The 13,039-nt window shown below is 34.5% G+C and overlaps 1 pseudogene; it reads left to right on the top strand.

Annotated features, from left to right (window-relative positions):
• Positions 1 to 21: 21 nt before the first annotated feature.
• LOC134254873 (uncharacterized) lies at positions 22 to 12,697 on the top strand (annotated as a pseudogene).
• Positions 12,698 to 13,039: the final 342 nt, after the last annotated feature.

The following is a 13,039-nucleotide window of genomic DNA, read 5'->3' as shown; positions in this document are numbered from 1 at the left end:
TTGTCAGTGTTAAATCTTCCAATGCCTGCATCCAAGACAATACAGAGGAGATGTGAGGAAGTTGGCTCTACACTTGAGAGGTTGGCTTGTGAGTCAACTGATAAAGCCCTCCAAAGAGAAGTTGAATTGTCAACTGAATTGTAAGAGATACTTCAATTTCTATCATACGTAGCAAATCATTTATATATCTGGTTACCAAACTGAACATGTTGCAACTTTCATCAGAATCTAAATCAAGTTGGTCAATGGTTATGTGATGATATCAAAAAGCCCAAAAGGTTGACTGAACAATATGTTTTTATACAAAATTTCAGGCACAGAAGGGCTATAAAAAACAGTTTTGGGAAATGTTTTGTTGTGGAATTAGTAAAAAAAAATATGCTAGGAACACAGTTAAATCTGCAGTTTGAACATTATATTAGAATTGCTCATCTTTTCTTTATTGGTCTTTTTTGCAATTTCAAATTATATATTCTAACTTTATCAAACATATTGTAGTTTCACCACTTTTGATGTGTGCTGATCAATCCACTGGAATTTCAGTAACAGCCAGTCCTGATCAAACTGTCAACATTGGTGCTCCTGCCCAAGATAATTACTTAACAGATGAAGAATGTATTTAGCTGAACTTAGCTGAAGGCCAAAGTAAGCTTTTCTGATCAAAAATTGACTAGCTAGTTGTTGACTGCGGTTGTTGTCACTGAAAACTTTTCACAATTTAATTCATTTTCTTATCCAAACTCGACACAGAAAATCAGGTTTGTTCAAATCCTGACCCCCAGGGATAGGGTGGGGCCACAATGTCTGTCTGTCTGTTTCAACTTTAACCTATAACTCATAACTATTCAATGTCAAGGGCAAGTGTATACCACTTTATTCTACATCCCATTCAAGAATTGTGTTTCAATCGGGGGCACAGAGAGTGTTTCATAAACACATATATACATGTAGCTGCAGAACTGAGAGCTCCGAAAAAAAATATGTATAGACCACTGAGAGCTACCCAGTACCCATTGAAAAAACTGTATATTTATTGCGCACAAAAAAGTGCGCTATTTCTGGATTAATTCTTCAAAATTCTTACCTCAGTTGCAAAAAAGCTAGATTTGAATAAAATCTTTACTCCTCTATCAATTACTTTTGTAGATAACATTTGTACGAAGAGACCCAATATCTTACAAACCAAAATGGCAGTATAAATAGGCAAAATTTTCAATGATCTCAATATATAGGACCAGGAGGGCTATCAAAAACAGTTATAAGGAATGTTTAGTGTGGAAACAGTTTAAAAATATGTAAGGAACACACAGTTATATTTTATAGTAATATTTTGAAATGACAGTTTTTAAAGCATGGAGAAATAAATTGAAAACAGCGCATTATTTGTGCGCAATGAATATACATTTTTTTCAATAGGTGGAACTGTACCTCTCCAATCTATCAATATATATTTTGAGCTACAGTTCTGCAGTTAGGTTGTAATATCACCACAAAATATAAAATGAATTACTTTTTGTGTGAATTCCCAGAAACAGCTACTTTACCAGTGGAAAAGTCAACGAAATCAAAACTGGTAAGATTTCCTTCTGTCATGAGTACACTCTTTCATCATCCAATATACCAATGCATGTATTATTCAAAAGCCAACATGTACATGTACCTGTATATTATTGTAGTTAGAGAAATGGTAATTATTTATACATCCACTGGTAATTAAGTGATCATCATTCACTGCTTTGCATACATGTACAATGTTTTGTAAGTTTGTAGATTATCATGAAATAACAGCATCAGCAGATGGAACATACCAAAGACTGTCAGGGAGATGCCACAATAGTCTTTCAGGTGAGATTTCAAACTGAAATTAAGCTTTTGGCCAAGAGAATCATTTTATATGCAGATTAATGTATACAGGATCTCTCATATATATGAATTTTATCCAACGTTGTGTTTTTTTTAGCTCTTGTGTGCCAAAGGCTCAAAGAGCTAATGCTAGTGCCTGTGCTCGTGCGGTGTGCATTAACTTTTTAGAATATGGACCATTACTCAAGAAATTGGTCAATTATTGTCAAATTTGTCACAGGGTATCCTTGGCCCAAGGGCTACCATTTATACTAAAATTAGGGGTGGGACCCTAAAAGAAGGGGAGATAATCACAAAATAAAACCAATAGTACTGGTTGCTACTCTGTCTGCCAGAACCACCTGGCAGATCAGACCAAACTTATATAAAAGGGTCGGGATATGTTGAAGATTAAAAATTGTTCAAGGCATGACCCTGGCAACACCGGTCACTTCAAAGTTGAAAAATTTTCACTTATTAAAAACGTTGATATTTTGCTTACTATAGAGATTAGGATCATCAGATCTTGGAAGTTGATGCATCTCAGGACTTGACATCATGTTAATACAAAAATAGGTCACAGTGACCTACTTTTCAAATTTAACGGGCTTTTGTTTTCAAATTGATTTGGAGGTATATTTTGGACACTTTAAGGCCTATGATCATCAAACTTTGTCAGTAGATGCATCTTGGGTTTTTGGAGAATGCCGACCAAAAAGTAGGTCACAGTGACCTACTTTTGTCATTTTATGACTATATTTAGGTATTTCGGGTACTTATTGATTTAAAATCATCAAATTTTGTTATTTGATGTATCTTGGGTTCTCGGAGAATGATGATCAAAATATAGGTCACTGTGACCTACTTGTGACTATATTTAAGTATTCTAGGGTGCTTATTGGCTTAGAATTGTCAAACTTTGTCAGTTTATGCACCTTGGGTTTTCGAAATGTTGACCAATAAGTAGGTCACTGTGACCCACTTTTTAATATCTATACTATTGGCTTAGAATCATCAATCTTTGTCAATTAATGCATCTTGTGTCCTCAGAAATTTCAATCAAAAAGTAGGTCACCATGACCTAATTATAGTATTTTATAGTTACATTTAAATATCTTTAGCCCTAACTATCTAAGAATCATCAAACTTTGTCAGTTGATGCGTCTTAGGTCTTAGGATAGATTGTATAATTTATCAGAACAGCGATTCAAGGCCCTTGAATCTTGTTTATCCCTGAGCCTGGGCGTAGTAATTCATGGGTGATTCTTTTTATCCCATGTTTAATGCTTCACAATCAATGTTTTACACTGTTTTTATTTAGGACTCCACTTTAATTTGCTTCATCACACTAACGCAAAAACCATTGTGACGTTTTAACTGCACTTAACTGTGGGATACGAAAACAATATGTGCACATGAGCTATATCCACGGAATAAAGGGGTAAACATGGGATAAAACATACTTAAGTTAATATCATAGATCATATCAGTCTGAGTGGCCCCATATCAGCCTGAACCCAGATATCAGGATGTTATTGGACCTTTGTTGGGCCAACAATGCTCCTTATGTTGGGCCACCGTTTGCATTCAACATTGGGCCATCGGTTATATTGGCCCTTAATCAAACCAACTTGTTGGCTTATTATTGGGCCAATGTAACAGTTAATATTGGGCCAATGTTGGGCCAATGTATTATTTCAATATTGGGCAAACGTCATTTTTGTACAATTGGGCCATTGTAAGCAATTAATGTAGGGCCAACGGTAATTTGCTCATCGGCCCTTAATCAAACCAACGTGTTGGCTTATTGTTGGGCCAATGTAACATTTAATACTGGCCCACTGTTGGGCCAATGTATTTTTTCAATGTTGGGCAAACGTCATTTTTAGAGCTAAAAAGCTAGATTTGAATAAAATCTTCACTCCTCTATCAATTACTTTTGTACAGTTGGGCCATTGTAAGCAATTAATGTTGGGCCAACGGTAATTTGCTCATCGGCCCTAAATCAGACCAACTTGTTGGCTTATTGTTGGACCAACGAACGGATATCATTGAGCCATTGTTGGGCCACTTATTCTTTCAATATTAGGAAAACATCATGTTTTGGCCAACGTTGGTTTGTATCTTATTGGCTCTCCATCATGACAACTCATTTGCTCTTCACTGGTTGGCCACTTGTCCTCAAAATTGACAAACAAATATATACAATAAGGTTATAACAGTTTTGTAGTACAGTTTAATGGTAAAAGCCTTTTAATACTATCTATATATGCTAGATTAATAGTTTGATACATATTCTCAATATCTCATAGAACTGTCATCAACAAGTATTGCATTGTAAGTAGCTCTACATTTATTAAAAAAACTGAGGAAAAGGAAATCAAAATATAAAATTAAATTATGACATACTATAATTTTATTGCTCAGTGCATGAAGAAAACATTAATAAAGAACTATTTGATGCTCACTTCAAGCGAAACATGTAGGGTTACATGACTGTATACTCCCTCTCTGATGTAAATTTATGCGCAAGTTCAGTAAATTACAGGTATCAATAAGCACGTCTAACAAATAAACAAAGCCCTCCTGTTCTTAAAATAATACTAAAATGAATCCCGTCATTCTGTTTACTTACACAAAAAATGTTTCTGGCATCTGCATCGTGTTTGTAACCGACAAACAGACACGGAAAAGGGTAGAACTACAGGTATGTCACACTATATTACAGAAAAAAGTTAGGCACTGTCACTTTCCATCTGGTCCCTCTACTAAGTCTACTCTTCTCTCTCCCAAGTCTCCTCCTCTCCTCTCCCTTCTTTTCTTTTCTTCTCTGTCCGTTTCTTCCTACCCCATCCCTGTCCTTGGCATACCTTAGCTATTCTTTGATTGTGTTCTCAATGTCTTTTTAGAATCTCCAGTAGCACTAAAATTGTAGAATTTGGTACTTAATACATTTGTTACTTTTCTCAGTAAAGAGAAAACATACGATTAATTTTACAAGTATATCACTATATTTTTAAGCTGTCAATTAGGAATAACTGTCTTTTTTTGTTTCTTGGTGTGATTAAGTGATTAGCTTGCGTGATGAAGGCATTTATTCATAACATTTCTACGCTTGATCATCATCATCACAACGTTTGATCCAATGTTGTATATAAAAAAATCTTGAAAATTTGTCGTTACACTGAACAAATTTTAAATGAAAGAACCCAATTTATGTGTAGTACTGAATAAAATTTTGTTTTAACTTCAACATGTTCAACATTTTCAAAATGTTTGATCATGTACTCGACGTTTAAGTGTATATAAGTAAATTAAGTGGTAGACTTCGGAAATTATTCTTCTAGACACAAATTTCAATCTAAATAAGGGGCAAATTATATATATATATTTATTGTTTTAACTGTATCAAAACACATTTTTTAATTTTATACTTTAATTTATTTTTCTTGTATAGAAACAATAAATTTAATCACTGATAATTTATTTTGATTTGATAAATTAAAAGAATTTTAAATTTATTTTACCTAGCTTGTATTTTCAAGTAGGAATAGTCGTAGATTTATTTCTGATCTGTTAATATAAATATTTGTAACAATTAAATGTTTATACACATTGGCCCAATGTTGGTCCAATATATCGGGCCAACACTGGACCAAGGAGCAAAATGACACTGGGCCAACGTCATTTGCCAACATCGGCCTAATGTTCTTGTTGACGTTTCGCCAACAATGTCGCATTCATTGGGCCAATGTTGGTCCAATATCTCTAGAAATAACACTCTACATAGGGCCAACGTTGGTCCAACATATCGGGTCAACATTGAGCCGATGAGCAAATTTAAATTGGGTCAATGTCATTTGCCAACATTGGCCCGATGTAACCGATTACATTAGCCCAACGTTGGCCCAATGTTAGCATGCTATCTGGGTGCTGTGTTGACCCAACAGCACCTGGTTTCTGCACTTCCCCATGTCTGATTTACACAGATATGTACATGATATCGTTTAAAAACTAAACGTTAATTCAGCTATGCCGAGGCAAACATATTATTGATACTTACAAAGTGGATGCAGATATGCAAGGTATCAGTCTCATTACGCTCGCTCGTGTCAGATTAAAAATGGCGCGGATGTCTACCCATGATGCTTAGTCAAATTCATGGTATATTGGGCCAACGTAGGGCCGATGCCAATCCCCAAACAAATATTTTCTCTCATGATAATAGTTTTATGATATAGGCCTAATGCCAACAGTTAGCCCAACATTAGCGCACCGTAATACATAACCAGCTATTAATATTCCATGTTGGGCCATTGTTGGCCCAATCAAGGTAACCCAACATAGATAATAGAACCATAAGATTTGGCCAACGATGTTCTGCTATCTGGGTTATTACAAATAAATATTCAAAAAATAGAATAAAACACTCTTTGGTGCTGTGATCACTTAAGTGCAAAATTAAAATGTTGAAAATATCATATCTAAACAAAAGCAGTCATCCAGTGATAAGCATGGACATAAAAAGTCCTCTTAATTATTTCAGAATGTACCAACGTTGTCCCAACGTAAAGCTCAGCAGCTAATTATAAAATTGATACCATCAATTAGTTGGCAGTATAATAATTGGGCCAACGTTGGCCCAGTATAAATATCCCATCTTTGAAACACCTAAACAAAATAACACTTGTGTGTATTACAAACATTGTGCCAACGTTGGGCCAACATACTACTACCAACTTGATAAGGCACTTTCTTTAAGAGTGTATTACAAATAATGGGCCAACGTTGGGCCAGCATAATACTACCAACTTAATAAGACATTTTCGTTTAAGGGTGTATTAGAAACATCGGGCCAACCTTGGGGAAACATTCTACTTCCAACTTGATAAGGCACTTTCTTTAAGGATGTATTACAAACATTGTGCCAACGTTGGGCCAACATACTACTAAAAACTTGATAAGACACTTTCTTTAATGGTGTATTACTAACAATGGGCCAACGTTGGGCCAACATACTAACTACCAACTAGTAAATACACTTTCTTTAAGGGTGTATTATAAACATTGGTCCAACGCTGGGCCAACACCAGGATCCTTCATTCCTCGGAAACTAATGTGAAGGGAAGTTGCTTACGTTGTTCCAACATTGGGCCAACATAGGAATTCCGTCATGGTCGAGAAGGTTGACTTGGTAACATTGGTCCAACAATGATCCAACGTTATTCCCCCAACGCCAACCATACAACCTTTAACAAATGTTGGCCCAACATAGTCATGCTATCTGGGAAGAGGGTTGATAAGGGTCCTGAGGGCTGACATGAACTATGACATGGACTTAAGAATGTAATTTTCTATTTACCATATTTTTAAAATAATAAATATTTGAGTTCACTCAAAGTTGTTAAAGAGAGTCTCATGTAAGATATGGCATTAAAAAAAAATTAAAAAGAACCAATTTTAGGTCAATTTAAAATGGATAAAGACTAAAATTGAAGCACATGAATTGATATTATTATTTTCAATAAAATTGAAGTAATTAACTTTAAAACTTAAAAAAGAAATTAATTATCTTGATATGGATTTTTGTATGCTGGTCTAGCTGATAGGTGATATACATGTAGATTTTCAGACCGGTCATTGATAGGTGATATTGTCATATTCATATTCCCCTTAGCACACAGTGTGGAATTGGTGTATTTTTCTGTTAAAGTATATAAGATATTTTAGCTTATCTGAGCTGAAAAAACATATTTTGTCTGGCATCTATATGTCTGTCTGTGTCTGTCCATTTGTAAACTTATAACATTTTCAACTTATCCAGAACCACCGGTCCCCAATAACATCCAACTTTGCAGAAACCATCCTTTGCAGGTGTAAAAGACTTTCAAATTTGCCCTAACGTAGAGCTGAGTCCCCTCTCAAGGGGATATAAAGTATAGAAATATTAAAAAAAAAAAGGTTAAAAATCTTCTTGAGAACCAAATCACATGTAATTTCAAATTTTTTTTTAGCTTTCCTCTGTATGAAATATTTAAATTTAATCCAAATACGACCCCCAAGGAGCTGGAAGGGAAAAAGCAAATGTATTGAATTCATCTAGGCATTTACCATGATCTTGATCTCTGAGGGATCAAAGAGGGGTCCATAATGGGGGAAAGGGTGATTTAACAAAAAAAAAAGTTTTAAAGACCTGTATTTCAACTTACATGTATTTAGGTGCTGCTTCTCTCATCGGTAAGAGAACAGGAAAAGTAATAGCCTACACCGCTCGTTACAAAAGATGCAGGATTTGCGACATGGCAAAGGTGCAAAAGAGACAACCAAGACAGCATATATGTAGAAAGAACTGGAGAGCCTCTGCAAAAGCAGTGGAGCCAGACATGGTTGTAGAGATGTTGAAATGCACTAAGGAGAAAAAAGCTGTGGTGACGACTTTGATAGGGGATGATGACACAACGGCGTATAACAGAGCAAGACAGGAAGTTTGCTCCACGATGGAGAAAGTGTCAGACAAGAATCATGTCAAGAAAAGTATTTCTTCTCAACTCTACAAGCTGAAGCCAAAGTATAAAGAACTATCAGTTAAAACGATAAATGCTCTAATGAAAGGCTTTAGTTACATGTTATCGCAGGCAAAGGGGAACAAGGATTATATTAAGGAAGGACTACAGTCAGTTGTGTACACCAGTTTGGAGATCATAGCCATTGCAAGACTTAGTGTTTTATTTCTAAGGATCCTACCAGGAAGCACAAAAACTTACCCTGGGGAGTCGATCTCACTGATGGCAATTTAAAGCACTCACTGCTAGCAGTATTCAACAACCTGGACCCTGAGAAGTTGTGCAAGCTTGATAGTAGTAACAGCAATGAAAATTTTAACAACACACTAAGATCTAAAGCCCCAAAAGACAAACATTACAGTGATGGAGGGAGTTTGGCTCATCGATTATCAGCTGCTGTGTGCCAAAAAAATGGAGGATATGGATATGTTTCTACGGTATTTTTTTTTTAAATTGTTTACCATTCTATACACTTATTGTACATAAACATAATAGGATTAATATTTAAAATGTAGAGCAATCACTCGGTATGGAGTTGTGTGCCTCAACATTAATTAGAGCTATATAGGTCCGCACCTTGTGTTGTATTTTTTTTTATGAAATCTTATCAGTATTTATGAATTAGCGCATCACTGATGTCCCTGTAAAAAGCTGTTACAATATGTCATGTCAAGTCTTCTTTAATAAGTACACATACAGTATTATGTTCCCCAAACGAAGTTGGGGAACATATTGTTTTTACTCTGTTTCTTATTATTATTATTATTTTTCTTCCTGGGAAAATTTTGTCCGCGAGTGATCTTGTAAACTACACATCCGACTAAGGTAAAATGTTTTTAGGGTCAGTAGACATGTTATGTAGATTTGCCGAATTTTGTTATCAAAGGTCATTCTGCGCGCACGTGCTTGCAAGAGCGCGCACGTGCAACAGTGAAATGACAGATTTAATTGATATAGGCGTAACTTTTTTAATTTTTGATGAAATGCTTTGAAACTCATAATGTAAGGATATATTAGTAATATAGACAAGATGACATGGTCAAAATAGCAAGATCTCACGCGCATGCACGTGCGCTGCAATCTGATTGGCTAAGACTAAAGTCTCAATATCTTTCTTGTTTTTTGACGAAATCCTTTGAAATTTTGAACATAGCCATGCATTAGGATATCCTACAACATGATATATAGAAATTATCATGAAAACACGTGCATGCACGTGCGCTGCAATCTGATTGGCTGAAATTTGAAATGGCTATATCTCCTTTGTTTTTTGACGAAAAGCTTTGAAATTTAAAACAAAGTCATGCATTAGAATATCCTACAATATAATATAGAGAAATTTTCATAAAATCACGCGATTGCACGTGCGCTGCAATCTGATTTTCTGAAATTTTAAATGGCTATATATCCTTTGTTTTTTTAGGAAATGCATGGTTTGAAATTTAAAGCATAGTCATGCATTAGGATATCCTACAATATGGCAGAAAAAAAAATTCATGAAATCACGCGATTGCACGTGTGCTGCAATCTGATTGGCTGAAACTTTAAATGGCTATATCTCCTTTGTTTTTTGACGAAATGGTTTGAAATTTAAAACATAGTCATGCATTAGGATATCCTACAATATGGCATTGAAAAATTTTCATGAAATCACGCGATTGCACGTGTGCTGCAATCTGATTGGCTGAAACTTTAAATGGCTATAACTCCCTTGGTTTTCATCCAAACAGGATGGGATTTAGAACATAGATAGATATAAGGGACTCCTACAAGAAGGTATGATCATCTTGCACATGCACACACAGTTTGTCTTTTTTAATGAAGCTTACAGGGAATATGGCACCAAAAGGGAGTTGTGGAGCGTTTGGGGAACATCTGTAACGGTCTCCGTTACAATTAGCACTAGTTACATATAAATTGTATTCCTACATTTGTTAATTAAGAAATGGTTTACTTAAGTACATAAAGTTTCAGTGAATTACTTGTTTTACTCAAATTACATTTACATGTAATAAGTAGTTTCTATTCATAAAAAATAATTTTTATGTCATTTTGTTATCTACATTAGGTTCATAAGAAGCTTGGACTAAGTCCAGGAGAATCAACAGTGAGGCGGGCAATACACCTAGATAAAGATGTCAGAAGGAAGAAGGAAAAGTCAAAGACTAAAGATTTCAAGGTAATTAGTTGATTACTGAAAAATTTGATGATGTACAAAAAGAAACAGTTCATAAATAATATATTTGAGCTAAAATTCCATATTTATAAATATTAATCTTTTAGAAAAAGCAGAAAGGTGGGGGGTATTTAATGAACTATTAATTTAAAGATAATTATTCAGAAGCAGCTGTTGATAAATAAATGTAAATTAAATGTTCCTTGACTTTCTTTAAAGTTGAGAAGACTTCAGTTAAAAGGTGAAAGAAGTGCACAAACAAAGAGCTGTGAAGTAAGAGAAGGAGAAACCTACTTATCCAATGTTCTAGGTAAGGATTCTAGTATTAAAATTGAAAACTTAATTATATAATTAATATGAAAGGGAATAGATATTGCTCTGTGGTAAAAACTTGTAAACAATCCTTTCTACTTCTTTACCTTAAAATCTGTTGAATTTGCAACAGTTTTTTTTCTTTACACATAATTCATTAATGCACCTTTATTAACAATCTACAGGAAGGCAGACTGAGCCTGATACAGAAAAAATTCCAGGTCCAGATGCAGAACATATTCCAGAGGAAGACCCAGATTTGGAGATTATTCCGGGACCAGCAGGTGAAACCAGTGGGCCAAAAACAGTTGTCTATTATGATCTGGAGACAACAGGATTGAGTACGTCTTATTATTTTTATGCCTAACGATTAGTTTCATTATGTTATATAATTTTTTTTACGCATGACTGTTTTGTTATACCTTGCATGTTTGTTATTTGATAAAATATTATTAACATATATTTTTATCAACTGCAGGTTATCATCTGATCAGAAGTCTAGGAGTTCTTAGTACTACCATTTGACATTTCTACTCTTTGCAATTCATCTCTTTACACTGGTAATATTCGTCTGATGAAACATATATAAGTGATTTTCTAGTACACTTTAGATTTGTCATTTCTTTTTAAAGACATTATACTTTATTTTGCTGCCTATAAGATGATAACTGATTGACGATGTTTACATATTGTATGGATTATTTTTACTTTCTATTGAGAAACAAGGTGGTTTTTCTTCTACAAAAAAAATCTTTTGACTCAGGTTTTTTTGTATTGAAATTTGTGTAATTGTGTTCAGATTTTTACATACATTTGTGTGCATTGATTTTTTCTAACTAACCAATCGCCGAATTTCTAACTGAATACCATCGTTCTGGAAAAGTAATCTGTTAATTGATTATGAATTTATCCTTCTTGTCCTAACAAACAATTTTAAGTTTCTCTGAATTTACTCTTAAATAATTGGCATGAGAGTTTAACAATGCCATTGCTAATTACTCTTCATTGTTTCATGACAGGTAGAGAAAGTGGTATTATTCAACTTTCAGCTGTTTGTGAGGACCAGGTTTTCAACAAGTATATTACACCTAGCCAGGGAATTTCAGAGGAGGCCAGCAGAATCACTGGAATTAGCTTTGATACCGAAACCAATGAGCTGTACCACAACAATGAAGCTGTACCCCATAGTCTTCCACTTCAAGTCCTTTTGAACTTTATACAATTTTTGATGTTACTGGGCAAAAATTGTGTGTTAGTAGCTCACAACAACAAATGTTTTGATTCTATCATATTGTATAATCAGTTAAAATATTATAAGATTTGGAATCACTTCTGCAAGTATGTTGTTGGGTTTTGTGATACCTTGCCATTTTTCAAATATTTGTATCCATCTTTTGAAAGTTACAAGCAGGAGTATGTTGCTCAGAGATTATTGAGTGAGTCTTACTCAGCTCACAATGCCTTTGATGACTCTAAAATGCCTCAAGCCCTTGTAAAACAGAGTGAAAAGGTTGATGTTCTGCTTTCTGATTTTTTTTATAGTACGGTGCAAGTAAGTTCTCATGGTGTTCAGCCATCTGTAGAATCTTTAGAATATTTGCAGAAAGAAAATGTGATCTCAAAAGCAATGCTGAAAAAGATTAAATCTTCATCACTAACATACAGGCATTTGAAGCTTGCATATCAAAGAGAAGGTGTTGATGGTATATTTTTCTTATTTAGTGAAAAGACAAATGAGGGGAAGGCTAGAGTAAGCAATACTTACAGAGTTTCAAAGATGGTTGCTGATTTTTTCTCAAGTTAGTTATGTTCACATGTATTTGTTATCCTGTGTGATTTCATAAGTGATTTGGATTGTGAACATTTTGTACTCACTTATTTAAGATTATACAGATGTGACATGCTTTGTAAGTTCTTTTCATGTCATTGTTGTGTAGTATATTTGTCCAAATGGCAATTGCTGGCAAGAATATGCATTACTCATGAGTATTATAAAATTTCAATGATCGAAGATTGCTGATGTGGTGATGATTATTTTAGCCTTATCTTCAGAAGAGTATGAGTATATGATGCCCATTGTCCATCTGTCTGTAATAAGTTTTTCAAACACTACTCCTCCTACAGTTTTAGATCTAATTTCAGTAAG

Source organism: Saccostrea cucullata, unplaced genomic scaffold (genome assembly GCF_032062105.1).
Source record: "Saccostrea cucullata isolate Sc308-1 unplaced genomic scaffold, CSIRO_AGI_Scuc_v1 ctg8962, whole genome shotgun sequence".
Taxonomy (NCBI): domain Eukaryota; kingdom Metazoa; phylum Mollusca; class Bivalvia; order Ostreida; family Ostreidae; genus Saccostrea; species Saccostrea cuccullata.
Note: the sequence above shows the minus strand (reverse complement) of the source record. Positions and strands in the feature narration are given on the sequence as shown.